This window comes from Ambystoma mexicanum, chromosome 6q (genome assembly GCF_040938575.1).
Source record: "Ambystoma mexicanum isolate Mex_15411 chromosome 6q, UKY_AmexF1_1, whole genome shotgun sequence".
Taxonomy (NCBI): domain Eukaryota; kingdom Metazoa; phylum Chordata; class Amphibia; order Caudata; family Ambystomatidae; genus Ambystoma; species Ambystoma mexicanum.
The window spans coordinates 1,160,580,681-1,160,607,505 of NC_090937.1; the positions used below are offsets into that span (position 1 = coordinate 1,160,580,681).

Sequence of the window (26,825 nt, forward strand, 5' to 3'; positions counted from 1 at the left end):
GAGAAAGAATTATTGCAGTCCATCTGGCGTGAGACTACACAAGACTTATCCCTTGGTATTACGTAACCCACCTTTTAACAAAGGCCTGTTCTACACAAGTTGGTAGTGTGATTGAGCATCCAGGCTTATCTTAAGAGGATAATGTGAGCAGTAGAGCTGTACAATGAAACCAGTAAATATAGGTATCGAATTAAACACTTACACACTTAAAGTTATATAATAGCTATTTATTTATACACAAAGATATTTAAAGCAATCTTTAAAAAGCAGTAACATTAATCCCAAGTTAGGATTCAATTAGAAAAGTGAACAATAAAGCAGGAGAGTAATTCGTTCATGTGTTACACATTTTCCAGCACCCAGAGGTAACATATTTGAAGTCAATATAACACTTAATCTGTATCACATTTGCAGTATTGAGTTATTAAAGGAGGGAAAGGTTAGATCAAAACAGACTGGTATTTTATAAAAACAGTCTCCCAAAGGGATGCAGGCAGTTTTTTATCCCAGCATGAAGGGTGTTCAACAATTAAAACCTGTAAGGGAACAAGCACTGCCAAAGCCAATAGATTCAGAAGGAGACAGGATAGCCAAAGTCAAGGGGAAAAGTCAAAGGTCTGATGCTCTTCGTCTTAGAAAAATGTTCTTATATAGTCAGTGTTCAAAAAGAAATCGCAGAAACTCCAGAGTAGTCACCTTCAAGAAGCACAAGCTGAAAGGCCAGTACAAGTGAGTTGAGGTCAGTAAAATAGCACTCCCTAAAGGTAGGAAGCAACCTAAATGGCAAAAGGATAACGTACCCCAGCCCCACAGTACCTTTGAATGGAAGTTGTTCCAGCTGGATGCCTTCTGATTTCAGTTTAGCAGACCCATATTCCTGGTCCTTGGTCGTGGTGATGAAAGGGAGGACGTCTGGCGGGCTTGTGCTGCAGCACTCGAGAGAGGGACTCAGCAGCAACGGAGTCCTCAGGATTCAGTGGCTTTGTGGTTTTGGCACCTTTTTCTCAGCGCCAAAGAAGAACGAACTACTCCGGTTAGAAGTTCCTTGATCCCTCGGTCCTGGGCTCTGGTGAGGGGACTCTGGATGTGGATTCCCTGCTTCTGTAGTGTACTCTGGATGCCCACTAACTTTTAGCTGGATTCGCAACTTCGGAAGACAATGCACTCAGGTGGTCGAGGTACCCCAGGTATTGGGATTCTGCAGGCTAGTAAAGTCACTGCAAGTCGTGCATTGTGCCAAAATAGTTTGTCATGAGGCTGGTAGGCCCCACTAGCCTAAGGGAGGAATTCATCCTGTAAGGGTCTCCCCTGTCACTTCGTAAACGAGGTCAGCACAGCGGCAGGGCTTCACCTGGCACTTCGCGGTCCAGGAGGGTGCTGCTGGCGTCATCTTCTTCAGATGTTGTCCTCCAGTGGTCGACTCTGCCTCTAGTCTAAAAAAACTCACTTTTTATGTAAGTTCCCATTCATTCACAGCCCTAGGCTGTCAATCACGCAGCAGGTGTCTGTCCTGTAGGACAGCCAGCCGGCCAATTGGAACTAGTTTCAGTCAGACACACCTAGAGACAAAGGGCATCCCCCTCCCACTCACTTCCTGCCTTTCCAGACACACTGAAGCCTGCCAAAGGCAAGACACACAAAGGACTCAAACCTGATTCCAACAACAGCGCAAAAGCCCAAAAGAAACTAACTGACAAGAAATGGTAAAAAAAAAGACGGGTGCCATTTTGTGAAATTGGTCCCCCTTGGATGCTGTACTGCAGCTGAGGTATCAGCCTGCAGATACGGGTCACCAGGTACTAAAAAAGAAACCACTGCCACCAGCCATTCAAGTGAGTTAGTGTAACAAAATGTTACATGAAGAATGGATTAAAGGAGTTACTATGTAACCCCCAGCACTCCACATAGGGTGGTGTGTGCTGGACCCACAAAGGAAAAGGTAAGTAAGAGGGTCATCTTAGTATTCTTTGGAACAGTAGTTCACCCAAGAAAAAGTAGTTGCACATTAAGAGAAGTCCAGGGGACTTCTCAGTGGCACTGCACAAAAGGTGCTGTGTGTCACAATGCAAGAAGCAGATGCCTGTGGAGCTTACCAGACTGCATAAAACAGTAAGCAACACAGAATATCATAGTCAGGAAAACACACGAGACAGTGAGCAAAAAGTACCACTCACTTGTGAGTTCACATTTAAAAGCCCAGAGTCCTGCAAAAAAATCTGGGGGTCTCTAAGGTTAAAGGGAATTGACACAGAAGTGAAAATCCTCCTTAACAGGGTCTCATCCTGAGAGAGAAGTGGCTGGAAGGATGGGCAGCGAGACAAGCCAGGATGTGGCCCGGCAGTGTGAGTGACGAGGGTTCATCTTGATAGGCAGCTCCTGTATGTCCTTCTGCTGCCAATGGACTTTTGCCATGTGTTTATTGGAATGTGAAAAAGTGGGTCCATATCGAAACTATTGGTTTCTTAGCTACTGGTTCACATTTTGAATGAGGGGCTAGGATTTCACTCTTTCGGTTAAGAAACCTTCACTTTGCCCCCAGCCTTGGTCCTCCTCTGTGCCAAGGACTGCTTTAAAAGTTTGCACAGATCACTGGTGGGGGCGATGACACCTTCCATTACCCAGAGACCATTAAGACACGGGTATGCACCCTTGGGGCAAAATAAGTCTAATGAGGGATGATAGACATACCAGGCGGGCATAAGGGTTAATGAAAAGTCAGCACCCATGATGTGTTCTGGTTCAGTGAGAGGAATTGATAGTTCATTTTACACTGGCAGAAATCTCTTTGTAACCGGAATCTGATTCACTCCTTTTAATTTTTTATATTTTATTTCCAGGTTTCAAAAAGCACAAATGACAGACGAGTGCACCAGAGCGCTGTGCAGCAATAAAAAAGTTTCAAATCAAAGAGCCCTATACAATGGTGTACAGTAGCATATTACACCACGTAATAAAAGCCTTCCTGCAATTTATGCCACAAACCCATTTACAATAAAACCTGAGGTACATCATAAAGTCCAGAGTGTGTAAAGCCTTCTCCATAGTCAAAACATTTTAGGGAGCAACAAAAGGCACATTTTGGTGGCTCTCGGAACTTTACATGAGTAGATGTTCTAATCCCTGCTGCAGTCTCCAAAGAAAAGAATGCATAGCACTCCATTTTCACTTTATGAAAACGCCACGCTTGTGCACTAATGTCGTGCCGAAAGTGAAGGCCCTATTATTGCAACAATGCACTGACGTCACATTGTGCTCTTTCTTAAAGAGGCCACAACACTCCACTTTTTTCATAGCATTGAACAGCAAATAAACAATGAACAGTATAACATTGAAAACATACGGTATGAGCTAGACACAAGTTTTTCAGTAATGTTCAGCAATCTAACACATAGTCCAGAGGTACCCAGGATGGCCTCTCGACACTCACAGTGGATATCTTCGTCCTTCCTCCAGTTCCTGTGTTGACTCTGTTTTGAGATCTCCTCCCCCGGTGATTTCTGGGATCGATTCCACCACCCTTGATGGAAGTCAAAAATGTTAATTTCCATCATCACTCCCCATATCGTCAGGAGAACATGTCACTGCTCCATCCTTCTTATTCTCATCATCCTTTTGAGACACGCCTGCCAACTTCCGAAAGAAACAAGAGTTCCTTGTCACAGGGTCCTGACCCATGGAAGCCGTGACCATGGATCCTTTCATGTCCACCACCTGGAATGGATAAGATTCATACTTTATAGATAACTTCCCTTTTGAATGCTGGGACCGGAGCAATACTGCATCTCCAAGCATTAGCGGGTGGTCATGCAATGTCCTTCTCCTTTTTTCTCATCATTAGCGCTCCTTCTCTCCTTCAGTACAGCTTGGTCATCTATCTCCTCCCGACCGCGGTTGTTGCGGTCCAGGTTCAGACCCTGAGGGAACTTTGGAATAGGCCCTCTGCTGGAGAGACACCTCTGGAGCAGTGAGGTGGTGTTCAGTACTCGAATAGGAATTGGTACAATGCCCTCTTCAGGTACGCACTCTGTCCCTGTGCAATCCGAAACACCTTGTTTAGGGTCCTCATGAACCGCTATGCTTCATCATTAGCCCTTGGCCATCTCAGGGTGATTTTCCGCTGACGAGTGCCACAGGCTTGCCGGAATGATTCTTCTCCCTTAAACGGGGGTTCATTGTCGAAACATACTTCCTCGGGTAACCCAGGAGTAGTAAAGATCTTCTCCACGACTGGAATCATATCTGTCAGTGCCGTGAACTCCACAATCTCAAACTCTGGGTACCGTGACTACTAGTCAATTACTACTTGAAAATGTTTCTCTACTGGTGGCCCCAAAATCAATGTGTACTGTCCACCAAGACCTGCAGCTTCTCTCCATGGATTCAATCCGAGGCTCCTAGTGCGCTGGGGCAGCCACCTGACACCAAACACAGGCCTTCACAAACTCATCTACTCCTTCCTCCAGGCCAGGAAAACATATCTGCAGGCAAGCTTTCGTCTTGACCGTCCCCTGGTGTTCGTGATACGCCTATGCGATCACATTTTGTATGACCTTGGTGGGCATTACCATATGTTATCCCTGCAACAGCAACCCTTCTGCTGTGAACTTTACCTCATTTTTCACTCGCCATAATTGTTCCAGTACTGGGGGCGTGGCTACGCAGCCGATGGAGTAGGTCAGCCTTCGTGGCCACTCCGGGCAGATCCTGGAAGATCCGAAGTAAATACGAGTTTTGAACAGAAAAACACAGCCTGTGAACAGATGCAGGTGTGTGGGAGCCTCTCAGGAGTGTGCTGTTTGAAATTGTGGAGTAGAAGTTTAATTACAGCTGAATTGCAGAGCGTGACAATTGATGACTGCTGCTGAAGACCGAAGTTTTAAAATGGCGCCGCCTCGCAAAGAAGACAGTGCACCCCGGATATGCCGCTGGAGACAGCGAAGCTGCGGAGCTTGACTGTAGAGGCGATGGGCCGACCACATAGGGAGCTGCTGAGGCAGCAAAGGAGACCGACATTGATCCAGCCAGGCGGAGAGAATCGGCGGTGTGCAATGAAGGATGGCGGCAGTCAATCCGAATAAAGCGGACACTGCGTTGTGAGGGACGGCAGCGGCCCATTGAAGGAAGGAGGACCTGAATGCTGCGGTGGACACAGGCAAGTGCTGCGCACCTCCCTCCTTGCTGAGGAGACCGATCCCTTTCTGGGGAGCGAGAAGGGAAAAGATGCAGACCGGCTCCGCCACTTGGCACAGGGACTACGGGTGTGCTTTTGTAGTACTGGAAGGGCCCGCAGGGCATTGCTTTGGCCCGTTGAGGACACCGGCCATAGAGGAGGAAAGGAGCAGCCCAGGGAAGGAAGCGGAGGTGCATGGGCCGTGCAGTGATATTGAGGGACACGGATAAGCCGTGTGGGCCAGGGGAATGCTGCTGCACCGCTGTGTGTACTGGGCACAGGACTTTGAGGGGGCTGCTTGGTATGAGGGGCAGATGAACTCAAGCCGTGGGACGATTCCTGGAGGGGCACCTTGGCAGTAGCTGGACATTGGAAGACAGGAGAGACAGCCTGTTGGGCCTGGATGAACACTGTTTGGCCTTATTGAGGCACTGAACATGTGAGCAGAGAGGAACAGCCTGTTAAGGAGGGCTGTGGATCCCAGGCTGCGCTGGGGTATTGCAGTTGTGCAGTTCTTGCAAAGAAAAAGGTGCAGCCAGATAACAAGGTAGGCATTGGCCTGTTGCCAGCTGTGGCACTGGGATAGCCACGAGGTCCTGGGCTGCAGGGGACCCTAAAGGCTGACCCCTGATTAAGCAGGTCTGTAGTCCAGTCAGAGCGGGAGGACGTGATCAGAGGATCAATAACTGCAGGATGGCAAACACAAACATCCGGGTTGAGGGGTGGAGCTGCTTATAAGGGCGCTGCTACACTGACCCGGACGCAGCAAGAGATAGCAGCCACGAGTTTGTTGCTAGAGACAACTGCAGAAGAAGGGCAAGAGAGACCTGGACCCATTGGTGGAAAGTTAAAAGGGGCCTTCGTGTCAAGAGGTAGCTAGAGAGCCGGGTTGGGCTGTATACAGTGGGCAAATAGCGCACAACAACACACTTAACCCAGTCACTAACACACTGGGCAGGGAGCAGTGGGTATAGCTCCATGGGACACATATGGAAGCGTTGTTCTCCCAAGTACTATCCAGGACCAATTGGATAGGAGGCAGCCTGTTCGAATGCCTCCCAAGGCTGCGAAATCCAAAGCAAGCCAATCAACATTGGACGGTTTTATGAGAACTAAGCAGCAAGTGGCTGAAGGAGGCATGGAATTGGCGCCAGGGAAAGATGGAGGTGCCATGGAGCTGCATACTGGAGTCATGCTGGCAATAGCAGACCTCAAGACGTCGCTGGGGGCTCAGATAGAGGCGATGCAGCTGAATGTAGGGTTACTGCGCCAGGATGTGAGGGGCTTGGTGGAACGCACCACTATGCTGGAAACACAAGTGAAAGAGGGTTTACTCCGGAACACCGCAGTGGATGTTCATGTTTTGCAACAGAAGGGGCCTCATTCCGAGTATGGCGGTAAGGGATAGCGGCCACCGCTAACGAGAGCGGTGGCGGTAATCCCTTACCGCCATACTCCGAGTTCCCTTAGCGCCATGGTGCTTTTAACACCTGCTTTTAGCAGGCGTTAAATACCATGGCGCTAAGGGACCTTGATGTTAATTACGCCACCGTAATTTACGGTGGCGTAATTGACGCCTTCCCCACTCCCATTATGCCCTATGGGGCAAGAATGGGAATGGGGAAGGGTAAATGGGGATTGGGGAATTACCGCCCCGCCAACCTTGGAATGGGGCGGTAATTCCGCCAACCACCAAGGCGCTGCCGGTCCGGGTACGGCGTCAACCAAGGCGTTAATAGCGCCATTGGTTAGCGCCGTACTCGGAATGAGGCCCACGGTCAGAGTGGAGGAGGTGGAGGGACGGCTCAGAGGAACAACATCCGTATTGTAGGGCTGCCTGAGGGGGAAGAAGGCTCAAACCCGATGACGTATGTAGAGAATATGCTGTTAAAGGAAATTGGGCCTGGAAACCTCACACAGGGCATCATAATTGAGAGGGCGCACAGAGCTCTGGTCAGGTGCCCCCGCCTGGACCACCTCCGAGGCCTATCATTGCCAAAGTCCTGAACTATAAGGACAGGGAGAAGATACTGCCATATTCCCGGCAAGGTGGAGAACGGAAGAGAGCCTCGGCAGACCTGGCAGTCTACCCAGACTACACGTTCCAAGTACAGAAAAGCAGGGCACCATTCTCAGCGGCTAAGTTCAGGCTCCGTACAGCGGGATTGAGATACATGCTGAATTACCCAGCACGGCTTAAAATCATATATAAAAACAAGACCTGGTTCTTTGACCTCCCTGAAGAGGTGCAGGCTTGGATGGACGGGGAAAAGATAGGATCCTGTGGTGAAGGAGAGGAAGACAACCGGAGGACACGTGAGGGAAGTTCTACCCATCCTGAGGCCAGAAAGGATTAAGGTACTTTGACTGGAAAGCACCATGTTGCGGGGCACACTGCAGAATCTGCACTTAACCAGACAGTCTGCAATGGTGCGAGCCCTCACGAGTGGATGGATCGCACTGAGTGACAGTTTCTGAAGCTTGTAGATTGGTCTATATATGGCGGCACTTGGTGTGGGTCAATGCTGTACAACATGGAAGAGGCGGCTGCTCCAGCGGCAGTGACCGCCACACCCCACGAGTTCCTTTGTTTAGGGACACTTTTTTGTTTTTGTGCCCACTCTCTGTGCACTAGCGCCGAGTGATTTTGCTTGGGGTGGACGCGATAAGCCGAGAAGCCCGAGCAAGGGTAGGAATGCTGGGCAGTTGTTTTTTGTTGGAAGTTGGGAAAGTTCAAGGGGATAGGGGTTTGCCTGCATGTACATTGGAAACATATGGAAGCACTACATTTGGAGCTGGAGCGTCAAAAGCTGGAAGGGAGCGGTTGGGTACGGAGCCAGAGGGGGTGGGGGAGTGGATGTAGATGGATACAAATGGCTGGAACTGTAAATGTTTTCACCTGGAATGTGAGAGGGCAGAAGAAGAATAGTGTATACTTACCTACAAAGATGTAAAGGGAATATTGGCATGTTATAAGAGACCCACCTCACAACTGAAAAACAGGCATTATGGGCCAAACCCCTCTTCGCACCTATTTAGAATCTAGCCCCAAAACACCCATAAACCTTATATCCCTCTACCCACCCCCCATATTTTTAGATGTTTTTTTCCGGTAAAAAATCTGCTGCAAAAAATGCAGCGGGAAAAAAACGATCATGAAAGGACGTTGTACCCCAATATTGATAGCGACCTCGGTACACTTTAAAGTTACCCACATCAAAACAGACAATGAGGGAAGAATGGTGCTTGTACAGGGCCTCCTTGAACAGGTGGACACTTGTTTAGTTAATACATATGCCCCAAATCATGGTGCTGCCAAGTTTTTTCAGACACTGTATCCTCGATTGGGCCCCTATAGCAGTGGTCTTTTTTGGCCTGGGCCCCCTGAGCAAAATTTGAGCAGGATGCCCCCCCCCCAAATGCCAAATGGACAGTATGTATTGCGCGCCGTCACCTGCTCCCATCAGTCGCTGGGCTCCCTCATCCCACTCCTACCCAGTCCCTGGGCTCTCCTCACCCCATCACACACCCTTGGGTCTCCCCACCCTATCCCATGGTTCCCACCCATCCTGCTCCCACCACAGTCCCTAGGCTCCCCCCACCCCGTTCCCAAAACAGTCCGAGGGCCAGTGCTGGTGGGTGAATTTTTTTAAGTGGAGGGGCATAACTATTTCCCCCATTAGTGGCCGTGTAGTTATGGTTAAGTTGCTGTTTCCATAGGAAGAGCACTTTTTTTCGGGCGGCCTATAACTCTGCTCCCCCTGGACGAATCCTCACCAAACTTTGCAAAGTATATGGGCCACTCTTAATGTATTTGCAAAGTTTGGTGAGGATTCAGCTAGGGGGGAAAAGTTATAGGGGGGGGGGTCCAAAAACGTCTTTTTTTTCCCGTAGACATAATGGGAAAAAACTTTGCTCACGCCTACAGCCCAAACCGCTGGACGGATTTGCACCAAATTTGCGGCAGGAGCAGCGGCTTGGCCCCGAAAGCGTGCTTTTGTTAATTTGGTGTAAATCTGTCCAGTAGTTGTCTTTAAAATGATCAAAACGTAAGGCACACAAATGAGTGATATCTATGTCTGCTACGCGGACACACTTCCCTGTTCGCTACGCGAACAGGTCACGAATTGGCCAAGCGGCTTGCGTGATGTCCACGGACATATGACGTGCTCTCCGATTGGCTGGGCTGAAGCGTGAAGTGTGTCAGATTTTTGGAGACGCCCGCCATCTTGGATTCTCGTCCGGTGTCCACGGACATCGCGGCAAAACATATTTAAAAAAAACATTGAACTCGTCAAGCTGATCAAATAATGTTTGGGGAGGTGAGGGGTGACGAGGATGGGATAAAATATGGCTGCAAGAAGCACAAAAACCTGTTAACTAAACAACATCCGAACGCGAAGAAAGCACGTAGTAGTGTAGACCACGCTCATGCAGTAAAGCGCATGCGCAGAACTGCTTCTCCCGCTCATCACATATAACGTGCCAGTCAAAATGCGTGCACTTTCTTTTTCAAACTCGCACGTGCGCCTCCTCCGAACATGCGTTGAAGAAAACGCACAGAAATGATGACTGCGCACACGAGTTAACGGAAAACATGTAGCAGTCAAAATCGCGCACACGCGCTGGAGAAAACACGTACCTGCAAAGACTGCACACATGCGCTGTAGATAACACGTAGCTGCGAAGACCACGCACACGTGCTGTAGATAACACGTAGCTGAGAAGACCACGCTCACGTATTGTAGAAAACACGTAGCTGCAAAGACCACGCACACACGTTTCCGAGCTCGCACACGCCTTATCCGAACACGCATACGCGCTGTACATAACACTAGCTGAGAAGACCACGCACACGCGTTGAACAAAACCGCACACAGGAGTTATCGGAAAACACGTACTAGTGAAGACCGCGCACACACGCTGTAGAAAACACATAGCTGCGACAACCAAGCACATGCGCTGTAGAAAACTCGTAGTTGTAAAGACTGCACACACGCTATGTAGATAACACGTAGCTGAGAAGACCACGCACATGTGTTGAAGAAAAACACGCAGAAATTAGATGAATCCAAGCTCACACGCGCCTCATCTGAATATGCACACGCGCTGTAGAAAACACGTAGCTGCGAAGACCGCACACACGTGTTGTGGAGTGTAGAGGGACCCTGTATGGAACCCCACTTTCCCTTTCCATGGTGACCATCTTGTTAAAGGATTTTCCTTCCTACACTGGGACGCCGCAGGCATGCCGATTTGGGAAGAAAATTTAGCACCCCGGGTTCCCTCTTTGGGAAGCTAGGGTGGTAATGGCCCTCATCCATTTAAAAGGACGTTATGGTTACGTAGCGCTACTAAAAACCTGTGAAATTCAGTAAACAAAAACTCTTATCATTCTTGAAGAGATACAATGCACGATTACTGGGTTGCAGACAGGAACACCAGGTTTGGACTGGTTGCCTAGTGAGTTCTAAAAGAGTACGCACAAGCCTTAGCTCCCCACTTGCTTAATACATTTAATGACGTGTATCCTGCTTAGTCTGAGAAAATCCGTAATTATACCTCTTGTTAAACCCCACAAAAACCTGGAAGATTGTAGTTCATACAGGCCACTCTCGATGCTCACCAAGATATTAAGATTTTAACGGCTATACTGGGAGCTAGAATTAAATGAATGATACCTAAGTTAGTGCAGCCGGATCAGACTGGTTATGTTGTGGGCCGGAGCATGGCCTGGAACCTGCAGATATTACATCATGTGATGGACAGAATGGCATCCTGGGAGACGCTGTGTGCCATAGCTACACTGGACGCTGTGAAGGCGTTTGATTCAGTAAGGTGGGACTGGCTCTATGCAACACTGCGTAGATCTGGTTTTGGGCCAACATGTATGAAGTGGATCCAGTTAATATAAACTAGATCAATGGGTAGGGTGAAGATGGGTAGGAGTATGTTTCAGGTGTGGGAATTGGGGAAAGGAACCAGACCAGGATGCCCGTTGTCTCCATTACTCTACGTTCTTGCCATGGAACCAATCACGCAGTATCTTAGGACAGAATATATAGAGGCAGGTATAAAAATAGATAGCGCCAGACACTTGATAACCCTATATGCGGATGACACACTCTTATATGTCCAGAACCCTGAGGATAATTTAGAGCTGTTGCTGGAGGCTATGGCGCTTTTTGCAAAACTCTCAGGGATTGCAATCATTATGTACAAGTCTGAATTATTTCCAATAGCGGGGCTGCGTGGGATATATGTTGGCACGTTGCCTGTGCTTACTCTGCAGTGGAAGGTACGCACATTCAGGTACTTGGGGATTAATGTGTACCATGACCCGGCGGAGGAACACACACATAATACGCAGCAGGCACTAAAGGGCATTAAGAGATCCATGAAGTTCTGGGTCAAACTCCTTCTTTCAATGATTGGACGAACGGCCTTGCTGAAGATGGTGGTATTGCCCAGGCTATTACACTTTTTTGTGAATGTCACATATTATATAGCTAGGACCCTGGAGAGTATTTGTAGAGGCTTTCTGTGGCAGAATGGGCGGAATTGAATAGCGTTATCAACTTTATGCAGACCATACACAGAGGGGCGCATCCGGGTTCCACACTTTGAATTATATTACATTGCAGGGCAGCTGCAATTTGTAGTAAATTGGTTTGCAGATGCCCCTACTCCAGACACACTGCTGCTGCAATCCACAGGGCCGCGTTATTATCTGAAGGCGCTATTGTGGTTCAAAAAGCCTCAAGGTGGCCAGTGGTCGCACATGGTGTCCCTGGGAGTGAGAGTGTGGGGTAGGGCTATGACTACGATGGGGTTGTCAGATCCCATTTCAAGGCCGATTCCTCTGGTTGCAATACTGCCATCCTCGGCTCAGGCGAGGAGGGGTATATGCACGTACTTGGAAGCCTGTGGGGTGGCCATCATAGGGGATCTTTTGAAAGACACTGCTTACATACCCTTCTCGGAGTTGGTAACACAGACGGGCATCCATGCAGGCCAATATTTGCAACATTGCACTATCAAGAGAGATCACGCGCAGATGGCTGGCGTTTTTTGAGTTGATGGAAGGACACTGGATAGTGGATGTTTTATGTGATGTGGCAGAAGGGGGGGCACACCATATCGAGGATATATGATCTGTTGTCCAATGGGACTGCCCCCTCCTGGTGATAAGAGGCATCCTTCACTGAAGTACAAAGGGAGGGTGTACTAGGATACCATAGGAATGTGTCATGAAACGCACAACTGCAGCTAATACAGCTGCTAGTGACTCACAGTGTGTATATAACACCAAGGGGGATTTCGAGATTTCCAGGTGCACAGGTACAGGGATGTCCCAGATGTAAGGAGACGGATGCCGGGATGTTACATATGTTCTGGGCATGCCCGGTGGTGGGGATATACTGGAGGAAGGTGGCAGACAGACTACATAAAGGCGGGGTGGAATTAGATGCGCTTTCCCCAGGTGCTTGCCTACTGGGCCTTTTGGCACACCCCAAAGGCTGGTGCATGTCACGAAGATGAAAGACTTGGTGTGTATTCTGGTGAAACGTAGAATTGCTATGCCATGGAAATCACCCAACGGCCTGTGAGTGGAGGAATGGTGGAGGTATCTGTACAGTTGGAGAGGAGCGAAACCGTGGCATGGAAAGGGGCCGTGGGACGGGAGCAAGAGAGGGCTTCTGGTGGAATTCTGGAATGGGAAATACTGTTAAAAACTGTGTTTGCCGCGGTGGCTGAGGAAGGGGTGGAAGCCGATAGACCCTAATGTGGATGGGTGGTGGCCCCAAGCAACCAAATTGTAGTGTACCGTTAAGGATTTCAATCGGGCGTCACACAACGGACCAGGACCCTTGCCCTTAGCCTTGTATGTAGCGCCCAGTTGAGATGCCTTTTCTCTTTATTTTCTGCAAATTCAAATTGAGCCGATACCCAACCCATCTCACACCCCCTTTTTACAAATACCCCGGGTCACAATGGACCGTGAACCAGGCCGGTTGGTGGTAATACAATATTTATTTAATTTCAAAGAAAATCACACAATTTTTATATTGGGCAGCAATCACCAATGGGGTGATAATTACAATGAAAACCACTGAAATACACTTAGTTAAACTTCTACAAGAACCTATCAAAAGCACAAATGAATAGGAGCACTTTTTGAATTAGGATAGATATCACCCAAATTACAGTTTCCCACTGCAATGTTCCCTCAAACCACAGTTAATCAAAATCCATAATGTCACCACTTATGTTTATTTCGCCCTGTATTCCAGCAGGCGCAGCACTCACCGATTTCTGGAACACCCCAGCTGCCGAGGAAATTCCAAATCCCAATCGCTTATAGCGGTATAGGCACTTGTGAGTCGTAAACGTTGTGATGTACTGGGAGGCAGGATGAAGAACCAGCTGATGATAGCCAGCACGTAGATCTAGCTTTGAGAATAACACAGGTCAGGTCAGCCACAATATCATCACTTGTTAGTGTGATGTGCCTCTCCCTTTTAATGGCGTTGTTTGGAAGAAGCATATCTACCCAGATTCTAACAGTCTCTGGTTGTTTGGGCTTGCGCACCACCACAATCTGGGATACCCACAGTGCGACCATCAACTGGCTCAATGATGACTTATTCCCTTAGATGGAACGGAATGTGTCGATGGTTAAGAGCTACTAACAGGGAGCCCTTTGATCATTCCAATACCTGAGAAGATGACACTGAAATGCTCAATTAGCGACTGAACATCCTCAATGTATACTCCAAATGCAAAGTTCACAATTTTTAGAGCTTAACCCATCAAACAGCCCAGCAGTGTATCTTCACTCACATTGGTCACAAAAACGTCGCCTTTATTTTCATCCCTTCGTGTTGTGCAGAGGTGGTGAACATGCCCTCCAGAGGCAAAGGCTTAGTTCCGCCAATTCTAAATATTCACACTTGTGTGCTGCTCAATGACGGGGGTTTACGTAGAGCCCTGTTGTGGGATTCAGCCATCACATTAATCGATGCTCCTGTGTCCGAATTATACACTTTAGCTGACGTTTACTTTTCCGCCCAAATTTGCAGCACACAGAAAATTACAAATAAGTCTTCTTCATCCTCTCCCCCGACTGATATTGTTCCTCTTCCTTCACAGCTGGCTCTACCTGTGACACTTTGTTTTCTTTTCTGAAAAAGCAGTTTGGGGTTCGCCTTGCCGCTCATTGCACCGCAGGAACCGTGGCATGACATACTCTAGCAAAGTGTTTCAAATTGCCACACCTCCCACACATGTAACCCTTCGTTGGGCAGTCCCCCAAGTGTGGCAGGTCATAATCCACACCATGGGCACATGGAGGTAGTCTCTCTGCGGTGATCTTAAACCACATACCTTTCTTCAGCGGCTTGTAAGTCTGCTGCTGGCCCACTGCGCACACGTCTTCTAACTGTATCGCTTTCATTGTGGCATTTGGATGCTCTTACATCGGCTAATTCATGTGATCAACCAAATTCCAAGATTCTCACCAATGTTATTCCAGGTTCCTGTAGAATTTGTCTTCTCATTTTCACGAAGAAACAGTTGTGGATCAGCTGTTGCTGGACTTCCCCCCACTTCATTGACCAGGGCACATGTAAACGCCGACTAACAGAGCCTGCCATTGAAGACATCCAGCAATTCATCCGCCCTCTGTTTGGCAGAGCTCATGATGAAACATTCATAATCAATGTTCACCATTGGGGTAAAGTCCTTCCTCAAAGCGGCAATGGCTGCAGCGTACGAATTTCAGCTGGGCGAAGAGTGTTAAACACTTTGTGCTCAGCTGGGCCTGCGGAATATAAAGTTGACTTTTTGGCATTGTCATTTAACTCGCCAGTGGCGTCAAAATACATTTCCACCCTCTCAATCCACAGATTTCACCTTGGACCCAGTCTCGAAGGGATCGCTAAAATGTCAAATTCCCTCTTGGGGCCGATGACCACTGTTGTCTCGGCAACCAGGGCTCCTTCCTCTTCATCAGCCATCTTTGTAATCACAGAATGGTGTTTCCAGAGATGAATAAAAGGAGGCTGTAGCCGAACAGAAACTATTCCTCTTCAGAGCACCTACACCACAGTTATATAAGATGCGGGCAAAGGTGTTTTCCCTTCTCAGAGGCACACAAGCACTCTTGTGGTTAGAACGCCAAGTTCCCTTACAGAGCTAGTACACCTGGGATCGGGGCACATCAAGTGCCACAGCGCATTGCGCCCGGCCCGTCGCCATTGCTGATGGAGGTGGAAACACCATGATCACGCTAGGATCCCCTTGTGTCATAGACCACACAGGCACAGTCCCTTCGTTCTCCAGCATGGGGTCTGGCATGGATTCACATGCTCATGGATTCACATGCTCATGAATATTCCCCGTCGTCAGGCTGGGAATCCTCGGTAAAGAAAAAACCAGTATCAGTTTCGTTTCTGATCTGTCTTTCGTAGCAATAACCAATCACTGGTCTCTGCGTCATACTGACCACAGCCAATGACTGCCCTCTACCTAAGCACCGCCTCTGGCAGCCATCTTCAGATTTTTACCGCACGTTCATGTGTTGGGATCCTCGTGCTATTGCTCTCGAGCGTTAGTGCTATTTTTTTCGCTTTTTCACAAAAAAACTTCGATTCTTTCGGTCAAAAGAGCCTCAAGCTCCACCGATCCTACATCCGATCAACGGGGACCCGTGTCGGATTCGTCTGTGCCCCTCAAGGGTGAAGATTCGTCGAGCTACACTTCGGAGGACTTCCAGAAGCTTCTCAGGCCCGGTCTCGGAGATGGCCCAGGAGAAGGGAAGCTCGACGCCCGGAAAGCTGTTCAGGGTTTGCCCTGGATGCCAGCTGCAGAACGTCTTTAAGGAGGACGAACACTCTTTCTGCCTTTACTGCCTTCATGAGGACAAAACGCACGTGGAGAAGGACTGTGCGTTTTGCGGCAACATGTCGGAACGGACCATGAAGGACCGTCATCAACGTCTCGCCAACTGGCTGGAGGGTAAGAGCCCGTCTGGCGAGAAGAAGAAGAAATCCGAGCGGTCTTCTAAGACCTTTGAGGGCGCCCCGGCGACGGGGGCCCAACATAAGGCCAAGCACCGCGAGTCCGCTGGCACCGGGAGCGCCGAACGGTCGGGCTCTACGGGCGCCAGGCAGGGCGCACCCTCCCCGGCACCATCAACCACGAGCCAACGCTCTGGGTCGGGTAAGAGGAAGGCCGAGCACCCGGCGAAGCTCCTGGAGAGGCCCCGGTCGAGCTCTAAGGCAGAGGAGGAGCGTGGCAGTGCCCCCTCCCTCAAGGATAAGGCGGTGAGCGCACCTAAGGTGGTGAAGGCCTTGATCCATCCGACCAAGCCCTCTATCGAAACGGTCGCGGCGGCCCTGGCCCAGCCTGTGGAGGCTGCACCAGTGGTGGCGACCTCAGGGCCCAGAATCTCCCTGCCTCCTCGGAGGGAGTCTTCTTTTGTGCCCATCGATAGGACCCCCGTGAAACCCTCCGTGGGGAAGAAGAAGGGGGGGCAGGGCGTCGTCGTAGATTCGGCCTCAACCTCAGAAGAGGAGCTGATCGAGGTCTTAAGCCACGGCCTAGGCGTGGAACAAGACCAGCCCGTCGGAATGGGCCCCGACGCAGGTGACGACGACGACATCGTCGAGGATACCGACGGGGCCCCTGCTCGCCCGTCGGATTCCCCTCTGCCAGCGCCGCGAGACAACTCGGCGGCCTTTTTGTTGGCCATACAGTCCTTATGCACTGAGATAAGGACGAGGCTACCGTTACCGACGGAGGAACCTCTCCCGTCGGGGGATCCAGAACCGGGACCTTCTGGTGTTCCCCCTACCAAGAAAAGAAGGATCCATCCTCCACCTCCTTTTCAACCGTCGCGCCCCGTCCAGCCCTCCTCCCCGTCCACCCGAGGGGATGATACGGGGACTGACACGGCGGCGACGGGTACGGACGACGAGGCATACGACGAGGATTTTCCGTCGTCTCCTCCCACCAGGGCTTCTCCGCCCGACGAGATCGGATCTTTCCACTCCATGATCTCCAGGGCTTCCGAGCTTTTCCAACTCTGCCCTGAGGAGAAGAAAAAGGAAGGCTTCCTTTATCAGCGGCGCGAGGCCAAGAGGAAGACGGTCCTCGCAGTGCCTCTGTTGGACGACATTTGGGATGAGGGCCTTTCCCTCCTCAAGAACCCTTCCACGACGCCAGCTAGAAGAGACCGGTACGAGAAGAAGTACCGGGTCCCGGACACGGCCCCCCTGTGCCTCCGGGCGCAGCCCACCCCGGACTCCGTCGTCTCCGCGGCAGCCAGGAAGAAAGCGGGTGGGGGTGCGGCCTCCACATCGACTTCCCCGCCGGACGGCGAGGGAAAGAAATTGGATACTATGGGACGTAGAGTCATCTCGTCGGCAGCGACGACGATTAAAGCGGCCAACGCCTTGGCTATCGTGGCCCGCTACGACAGGGAGCTCTGGTACAAGATGGCTCCCCTGCTGGATTTTCTGCCGGACGACAAGAGGGCGGAGGCCCTTGAGATCCTCCAGGAGGGTGAAGTGGCTTCGGACCACGCCATCACCGTGGCGACGGACATCGCATCGCCGACGCGGGGTTCCGCCAGCTGGGCAACGGCGTTTGCCTTCGACGTCGTGGATGGCTCAAAACTACGGACTTTCGGCAGGACGTCCAGACCAGAGTCCTGGACATGCCCTTCGACGGGAACAACCTGTTTGGGAAGACGGTGGACGATTCCCTCCAGGCCATCAAGGCGGATACTGAGACGGCCCGGGCCCTTGGAGTCCTGCAGCAACGACGGACGCCCTTTCGGAGCGGCGGAGGCAAGGGCGCCTCCAAAGGTTCCGGCGGCGGTTTCTCTTCCTACCGTCAAGCGGCCCGCTCGTCGTCGCAAGAGGCCTACAGAGGACGAGGCAAGTCTAGCGGACCCCGCCGTCGTCGCCAAGGAGGTCAAGGCGGCAAGGCCGCCTCCAAGCAGGATTGAACCGGCCGTGGGGTCGGGCCCCCACCGAAGCACCCCGGTGGGAGGCCGGCTGGCGGGCTTCGTCAGCGTGTGGGAGTCCATCTCCACCGACCGTTGGGTGCTGGACGCCCTGGCCCGGGGCCACGCGCTCGAGTTTCAAAGAAGGTGCCCGCGCGTCCCCCCCGTGGCCAGGAAAGAACTTCACGTCCCTCAACTTCTCCTGGAGGTAAAGGCGATGCTCAGAAAGGGCGCCATCGAACTCGTCCCAAAGAGGCTTCGGGGCTCCGGAGTCTACTCGCGATACTTCCTCGTCAAGAAGAAGACGGGAGGATGGCGCCCCATCCTAGACCTGCGACGGCTGAACAAGTTCATCAAGGCGCAGAAGTTCCGGATGGTCACCCTACAGCACGTCCTGGGTCAACTGGAGGAAGGAGACTTCCTATCGTCGTTGGATTTGGAGGATGCCTACTTCCACATTCCAATCCTAAAGGGGCACCGAAAATTCCTCAGGTTCGTGGTCCAAGGGCGTCATTACCAGTTCAAAGCCCTTCCCTTCAGACTACGGTCGGCACCCAGGGTATTCACCAAGTGCCTCGCACCGGTGGCGGCGCAGTTGCGCCGCGAGGGGATCCACGTCTACCCCTACCTGGACGACTGGCTCATCCGCGCCAAGACGAAGGAGCTCGCCGTGGTCCACACAGCAAGGACCGTCCAACTCCTCACGGACCTGGGATTCTCCGTGAACTACGCCAAATCCCACCTGGTGCCCGCGCAAGTCGCACTGTTTCTGGGAGCGAGGCTCGACACAGTGTCCCTTCTGGCCTCCCCGTCGGAGGAGAGGACCAGGACCATCTTGGGCAAGGTGCAACGGATGTTGGTGGCCGACGCGGCCAAAGTGAGATCCATCAAGTCCCTCCTCGGGATGATGTCTTCCTGCATCTACCTCATTCCCATGTGCAGGCTCCGGATGCGCCCGTTGCAAGAATTCCTGGATGCGCGCTGGATCCAGACGACGGGCAGCTTCGAAGAAAGGATCAAGCTCGACGAGAGTTTCCGACGAGCGATACGGTGGTGGGGCACCCGCGCGCATCTGACGGCGGGCATGGACTTCCAGACCCCAGCCCACCAGGAGACTGTGACCACGGATGCCTCCCTGGAAGGGTGGGGAGCGCACACCGAAAATCTGCACGCGAGGGGACTCTGGCTCCCGACGGAGAAGTCCCTGCATATCAACGTCCTGGAGCTCCGTGCAGTGTTTTGGGCCCTCAGGTCCTTCCTTCCGTCCCTGAAGGGCAAGGTGGTGAGGATCTTCACCGACAACACCACCACCATGTTTTACATCAGGAAACAGGGCGGAACCAGGTCCCCAGCGCTGTCCAAGGAGGCGCAGGACTTGTGGCATTGGGCCGTCGCCCAAGGGATTTTTCTGGTGCCGTTTCATCTGGCAGGGATAAAAAACACCATCGCCGACTCACTCAGCAGGGAGCTGCGCTCGTGCCACGAGTGGGAACTACGGCAGGATCTGGTGGATCGCCTCTTCCGACGGTGGGGCACACCCCAGGTCGACCTGTTCGCGACGGCGACGAACACCAAGTGCCGGAGGTTCGCCAGCAGGTTTCCCCAGACGAGGAGCATGGGCGATGCTTTCTCGTTCCCCTGGGAGGGCCTGTTCCTCTACGCGTTCCCTCCCTTGCCTCTGCTAATCCGGCTCGTCAACCAGCTCAAGAGGTCACGGTGCAGGATGATCCTCGTCGCACCTGCGTGGCCGAGGCAGATATGGTTCCCGGACCTTCTGGACTTGTCAGCGTCCCCGCCGATCAAGCTGCCGGCGGACGCGGATCTACTCTCCAGGGAAGGAGGCGCCATCCTCCACCACGACCGAAGTCGCTGAACTTGCAGGCCTGGCTCCTGCAGCGCTAGAGTTTGGAGGATACGACATACCGGCCGATTGCAGAGAGGTTCTTGCAAAGGCCAGGGCGTCCTCGACTCTTAAATGCTACGGACACAAATGGAAGAGGTTCTCTGTCTGGTGCCACGCACAGAAGATTAACCCTCTTCGGATTACGGCTCCCCAAGTACTGCCGTACCTGCTGACGCTGGCCAAAGCTGGACTGGCACACGCGTCCATCAAGATTCATCTTGCTGCGATCTCCCGATACACCAGAACCACGGGTCGGACGTCCTTGTGGTCTCATCGTCTGGTGAAAGAGTTCATGAAGGGACTATTCAGATCGTTCCCGCCGGTGAAGGCTCCGGCCCCGGCGTGGGAGCTCAACGTGGTGCTGACCAAGCTCATGTGACCTCCGTTCGAGCCTCTGCACTCGGCCCCGTTGAAGTTTCTATCGTGGAAAACAGCTTTTCTTGTGGCCATCACCTCCGCACGACGAGTGGGAGAGATCCAGGCCCTTTCCTGCAAGGCCCCGTACTTGACTTTCCACGACACCAGGGTAGTGCTCAGGACGCACCCCTCCTTCATGCCCAAGGTACCGTCGGACTTCCATCTCAACGAACCCTTGGTGTTACCTGTGTTCTTCCCGTCGCCTTCGTCGCCGGCTGAGAGGACTTTGCACTCGCTGGATGTAGCTAGAGCGCTGAAGTTCTACGTGGACCGCACGAAGGGTTTTCGGAAGACGTCACAACTCTTTGTGAACTTTGGACCTGTCAATCAGGGGAAGGCTCTCTCGAAGGCTTCCATCTCCAGATGGCTCTCCGGCTGTATCATGTACTGTCACCGGTTGGCAAACCGACCGCTGCCTGGCCGTCCGAGAGCCCATTCCACCAGAGCGATCGCAGCTACCACGGCGTTCCTATCTGGTGTGCCCCTGCTGGACATATGCAGGGCTGCTACGTGGAGGTCGACGCACACCTTCACGAAATTCTACTGCGTCGACCGGGATTCCAGGGAGGAGTCCAGGGTCGGCCAAGCAGTGCTGCGCAACCTGTTCGCCTGAGGTGGGCCTGGTGAGGAGGTAAGATGCTTAATGTTGAGTTGATGTGTTGCTTAATGTTGAGCCTTTGCCACCTCCCGTGGTTGTGCATGTGTACTGCTATGTATTCTTTATTCATGAGCATGTGAATCCATGCCAGACCCCATGCTGGAGAAGGAACAAGTTACTTACCTGTAACTGTTGTTCTCCAGCATGGGTCTGGCATGGATTCACATGCGAACCCTCCCACCTACCCCTCTGCGGCTCTTCACTTGGTCATACTGCCACTTCACGTGCTTCCAAATCTGAAGATGGCTGCCAGAGGCGGTGCTTAGGTAGAGGGCAGTCATTGGCTGTGGTCAGTATGACGCAGAGACCAGTGATTGGTTATTGCTACGAAAGACAGATCAGAAACGAAACTGATACTGGTTTTTTCTTTACCGAGGATTCCCAGCCTGACGACGGGGAATATTCATGAGCATGTGAATCCATGAGCATGTGAATCCATGCCAGACCCATGCTGGAGAACAACAGTTACAGGTAAGTAACTTGTTCCTTATCGGGCTCAGCTCCGCTCGTGCACTAATGTTGCGCTGAACGTGAGGACCCTCTTATTGCAACAACACACTGACATTAGTGTGTTCTTTCTTAAAGAGACCACAACAATCCATGGCCATGCCGGGGTCTCAGATAACATGCTGAACTGCTGGGCTCCACTTTTAGACGGACCTTGCCTCCCACATCTCCCATGATTAGCAGCAAAATAGCATCTGAATTGGGGTGAAAGATGCATCTAAAGGGCCAAAGAAAGGCATAATAGCTAATGAGTCTCCTAGTCTCACATGGGAGGCGCAGGGTTGGGATTTGGCAGTGCAAAGGTTTTAATTGTACTAGTCACTACCAGCTTCCAATACTGTCACCCAACCCCCCTAAAATGGTGAGGCTTGCTCCTCCCCTGGCTACAGTCTGTCCAGTTGAGCAACTATCAGCATAAGTTAAACCGGCAGAGGTAGTAGTTGTTTAGACCAATAGGCCAATCACTATGTAGCCGACATGTTATGAGCAATCTCTGTCATTAATTGCACTTACAATCTACCCTAGACTCTAGACTATATTTTAGAAGATATTTTGGAATGAATCAAAAAGAAAGCAGACTTTATATTTCAATATAATTCTAACATTTGTTGATATCTCCCTTTGTTGTTCATTTGAAAAAGCAGAAACATAGAGCCTCATTACGAGTTTGCCGTCCCGGAATCCGTTGATTCCGTGACGACGGTGACACCGTTTCCGTGACAGCAAGCTCACGGAATCAATTGCCGATTACGGCCTTTGGTCACGCGCACCAGACCAACGCGGAAACAGTGTCACCGCCGGCACGTAAACACCCAGGGACAAGGACATATTGCCCCAAAAATCAGTGGAATAACCGTGACTGCCCCGCCGGCAATGACACGGATTCACCGGATGCGGAAACACCATGATCGCGAAAATCGGAAAGAGAGAGGCTGCCATTATTTAAACCACAATCCACTGCCATCCTCACAGACCACAGGCCACATCACCTCCCTGAGCAGCGCAAATCATACACCACAATGGCATCCTGGATTCTTGCAAGAAGACAGCGCAAGCAGAGGTTTAGTGAGGCAGAGCTGACGGTGCTTGTGAAGCACATGGTAGACCATGCTGAAATGCTGTTCAGTGCAGACCAGCAGCGCAACACCCAGCAACGCCGTAAGAAGGTCTGGGCCGAAGCAACACGCAAGTTCACTGGAGTAGGGGTGACCATACGCACCGTAAAGGACTGCCACAAGAGGTGGAATGACCTCCGGCTGAGAGTGCGTAATCTCATCGCTGCACACCGCCAGCACAGCACTGGCACCGGTGGAGGCCCAGCATCCCCATTGAAACTGCAGTCGTGGGAGGAGCGGTGCAGAAGTGTCCTGCACCTTGAGGGCATACAGGGCATTGGCAACGCAGAGGCAGGAGTGAGCCCACCTGCTGATGCCGATAAGTGCACAATGTACAAAGCCATGAGTGTGAATGGACCCCATGAGTGACCCAATGCACCCACTGATGACCGCCCCCCACTCCCCCACCCCCCGGTCGGGGCAGGAGAGACCCGATGCATCCACCAATCACCCAAATGACAAGCAACACACACTCGGTACATGCCCCCTGGACAGGCACACAGTGCGCGACTGAGTACAAGCTGAGACACACACACCTGAGTGCATCAACAGTCAAATGTGTGTACATGCAAGTGGTCACAGATCATTCAGTGTGATGCATGTGATGGACCCATCAAATACCACCACATGACTGACAGCATGCCCTCTGTCTTCCCCACAGGCATGACAAGTGACAGTGACAATGCCCAACAGGCGATGCAACGTCCATCTGCACGTGGCCGACGCAGCCATCCTGCCGGAGATGAGGATGCAAGCACCTCTGGGACACAGGCACCAGCTGCAACTGGCATGGATGCACCAGCCCACGTGTCCATCCCTGTACAGGCTGCCGCCACACAAGTGTCACACAGGCCCACTATGGCAACAGAAACCATCCTGCAGGCCGTCTGCACTGTGGTTGACGCTGCATCCAGTGGCAACAGTGCCCCAGTCATGCAGTCCGAAGATCTAGGATAGGAGGAGGAGGGCAACATGGATGACCTGTCATCCCTCCTCAACCTGCAGTTCAGCCCCCCCTCACTACATAGCCCCATGAGGTCACCAACACCCTCCATGGCAGAGATAAGTGCATGCATGCAGCAGATGGAGGAACAGCAGGCCACCCTATCCCAGCTTGTCAAAAGGCAGCTGGAGGAGGCGATGCAGCAGCGGGAGGAGGCGATGCAGCAGCGGGACGAGGCGATGCAGCAGCGGGAGGAGGCGAGGCTGCAGCGAGAAAGTAATGCAACATCGGTGCGTCGGCTTTCCAGGACCACCGGGAGTTTTGCCACTACCAATGTCAACTTGTCACGCCATGTCCGGGAGGGCAACAGTGTTATGTCCTCCATCGCCGAGTGCATGTATGTGGCCCAGCAGGCATTTCATGGACGTGTGCCAGCAGTCGCGCCACCAGTGCCATCCACCAGCACCACCCTAACAAGCTCCGTCACTGGCAGCCCACAGAGGCGCTCCAGTCGGCTCAGTGCACCCTCTGGCAAGGACGCTCATTCACATAAGAGCGGCTGGAAATAGTGCCATGTGGGAATGACTGTCCACAAAACAATCTGGGAAACATTGAGCGTATGGTGGTGGGTACGTTTGGGTGGTGGAGGAGGTCCATAATAGGGTTAGTGGCCTGGGGCATGGTTGGGGGTGGGTACGTTTAGGTGGTGGGTGGTGGGTGAGCACGGGTGTACAGCTTTCCTATCCAATTCACCTTCTTACCTGCTTTGTTGACAAAATAAATAACTTTTGGAAATTATCTTGTGAGTGGACTACCGTTATTTCATTTGTAATTAATCCATTTATTGACATGCATCATCATAATCATGCAATGCTGTTCATGTACAGTCTCTCAAAAGTAAATGCGAATGGGTGCATCCCGTGCATGTTGACTATCTTGTGCCCCCCTGCGAGGTGGTGCAGCCATCCAATCCCCATTGTCATCTTCATCATCTACTTCATCATCCTCTGTGTCTGGGGCCAAAGGGATGTTCCTGTGCCTGCACAGATTGTGCAGCATGGCACACACAAGCACTATTTTACACATCTTCACTGGGTTGTACAGCAGTGATCCGCCAGTTCTGCTCAAGCAGCGGAACCTGGCCTTCAGTAGGCCAAATGCCCTCTCGATCATGCCACGTGTGCGGACATGTGCCCTGTTGTAAGCCTCCTCATGCCTGTTCCTTGGCCTCCATACGGGCTTCATCAGCCATGGCGTGAGTGCATATCCTGCATCACCTACATGGGATGTAAATGGAGGGGACCTGTCAGTGTTTGTGGTATCCATGTCTTGATCAGATGCAGTGCGATCATGTGTCATTAGTCAATCATCCATATGGGGCAAGCAATGGTCTGACCAGTGTGTGAATGTCATTCCTGGGTCATTGTTGTCCACATTGGCGCTTGGACATTGTCCAATGACTTGCTGTGTATATGTAGTTCCCCTTGTGCTCATTTGCAGTTGGTAATTTTGACATCGTGCAGTGGTGTACATACATGGGAGTCAGTCAATGGACATTGTGATGATGTGGTCAATGCACAATGTCGGATGTGCACTCACCATGTGCATTGTGGGGGCACTGATGCATTATTGGATTGACCGCCTTGTCGTATTGGCTTGTGCTACCAGTACATGTCTTGGTTGTGCATCTCCTTTGGTAGGGTGTGTACGGGCACACTGTGCCCACCTGTAGTGTGTAGCTTTGAAATGTGTGGGTTGTGGTGACTTTCCATTACCTTGGCCAGGGGTGATGCATTGCATGCATTGGTATCTCTGGTCAGGTTCTAGAATGGTTCACAACTTTTCTGACCAGTCGCTCTCAGTCATTGTCACTTCTTCCTTTCTGCTCTTCTCCGGTCTCTCTATCCTGTGGTGTTCCTCAGGGATCGGCCCTCCCCCCCCTCCATCTTGTTCAATATCTATATAAAATACTTACGGTTTCTGATTGAATCTCATGGGTTTCGCTTTTACTCTTACGCGGATGACACCTGGATATTGGTCCGTTTGGACCTGACAAAACTAGATACAGCCAATAGGCTAAAAATGTGCCTGGAAGAGCTGGGTATCTGGATGACGATGAACTGGCTTAAATTAAATGGTTCCAAAACCAAAGTTCTGGTTGTGGGTACAGCTACCCCTCAAATGTTTTGGACGGCCAACTTTTGGCCCTCCTCCCTAGGCCCCCTCCCGATACCCGTTTTATCTGTCAGGAATCTGGGAGTACGTTTCTCCCAGGTCCTTCGGAAAGTCCTCCCCTTTATTCCTACGGCCAGTCAGGCACCTGTAGTTGGAGCTTTGGTCCTCAGCATTCTGGACTACTGCAACTCACTATATCTGGCCCAACCCAGTTATCTCATCGGGCGTTTGCAGCTACTCCAGAATGCTGCTGCTCGCTCCATTATCCGTCCACCTTTTGGAGCTCATGTGACACCCATATTGAGACAACTCCATTGGCTTCCTGTTACCCAACGGATCCTGTTCAAGTCTGTGCATGGTCCGCCGAGCCAATTTATGGAAAGTGGGCAAAATATTTACAAGGCAAATTCATTCCCTATCAACCCACTCGCACCCTCCGTTCTCTGACCGCCCGTCGGCTGACTGTTCCTCGGTTCAGGTTTGTCCATAGGGGTGGCCGTGCCTTTTCTGTTGCCGCTGCTGAAGCATGGAATCGCCTTCCTATCTCACTACGAGATATCTCTGATCATCTGGCCTTTCAGCGAAGATTGAAAACTCTGCTTTTTTAGTGGCCCTAAAAGTTCCTTGCTTCACCTTCCTCAGCGCCAAAATGCCTTCTGCTGTACGTGCACTTACATAAATGCTTTTAACATAACGTTGCCAGTTGTAGGAACCCAGACACACAGGTCATTGCCCTGGACCCCCCACCCTTCACAGAGACCGTGCATTGGCAGTTGTACTCACCCAAAAGCCATGTGCTTTATCCAGCATAGCGTTCCATGTACCGTGTCAATGCCGAATTCCGCAGGACCACTGAGTCATGTGTTGACTCTGGAAAACGTGCGCAGCAATGTGTTATCACTTGTCCAGCGTCACATACCATCTG

General features: G+C 51.5%; 1 protein-coding gene across 10 annotated transcripts in view; it reads left to right on the forward strand.

The window, feature by feature from the left end:
- Positions 1 to 26,825, forward strand: part of APBB2 (amyloid beta precursor protein binding family B member 2) — a 1,500,548-nt gene that overhangs the window by 1,128,270 nt on the left and 345,453 nt on the right. The window lies entirely within an intron of this gene.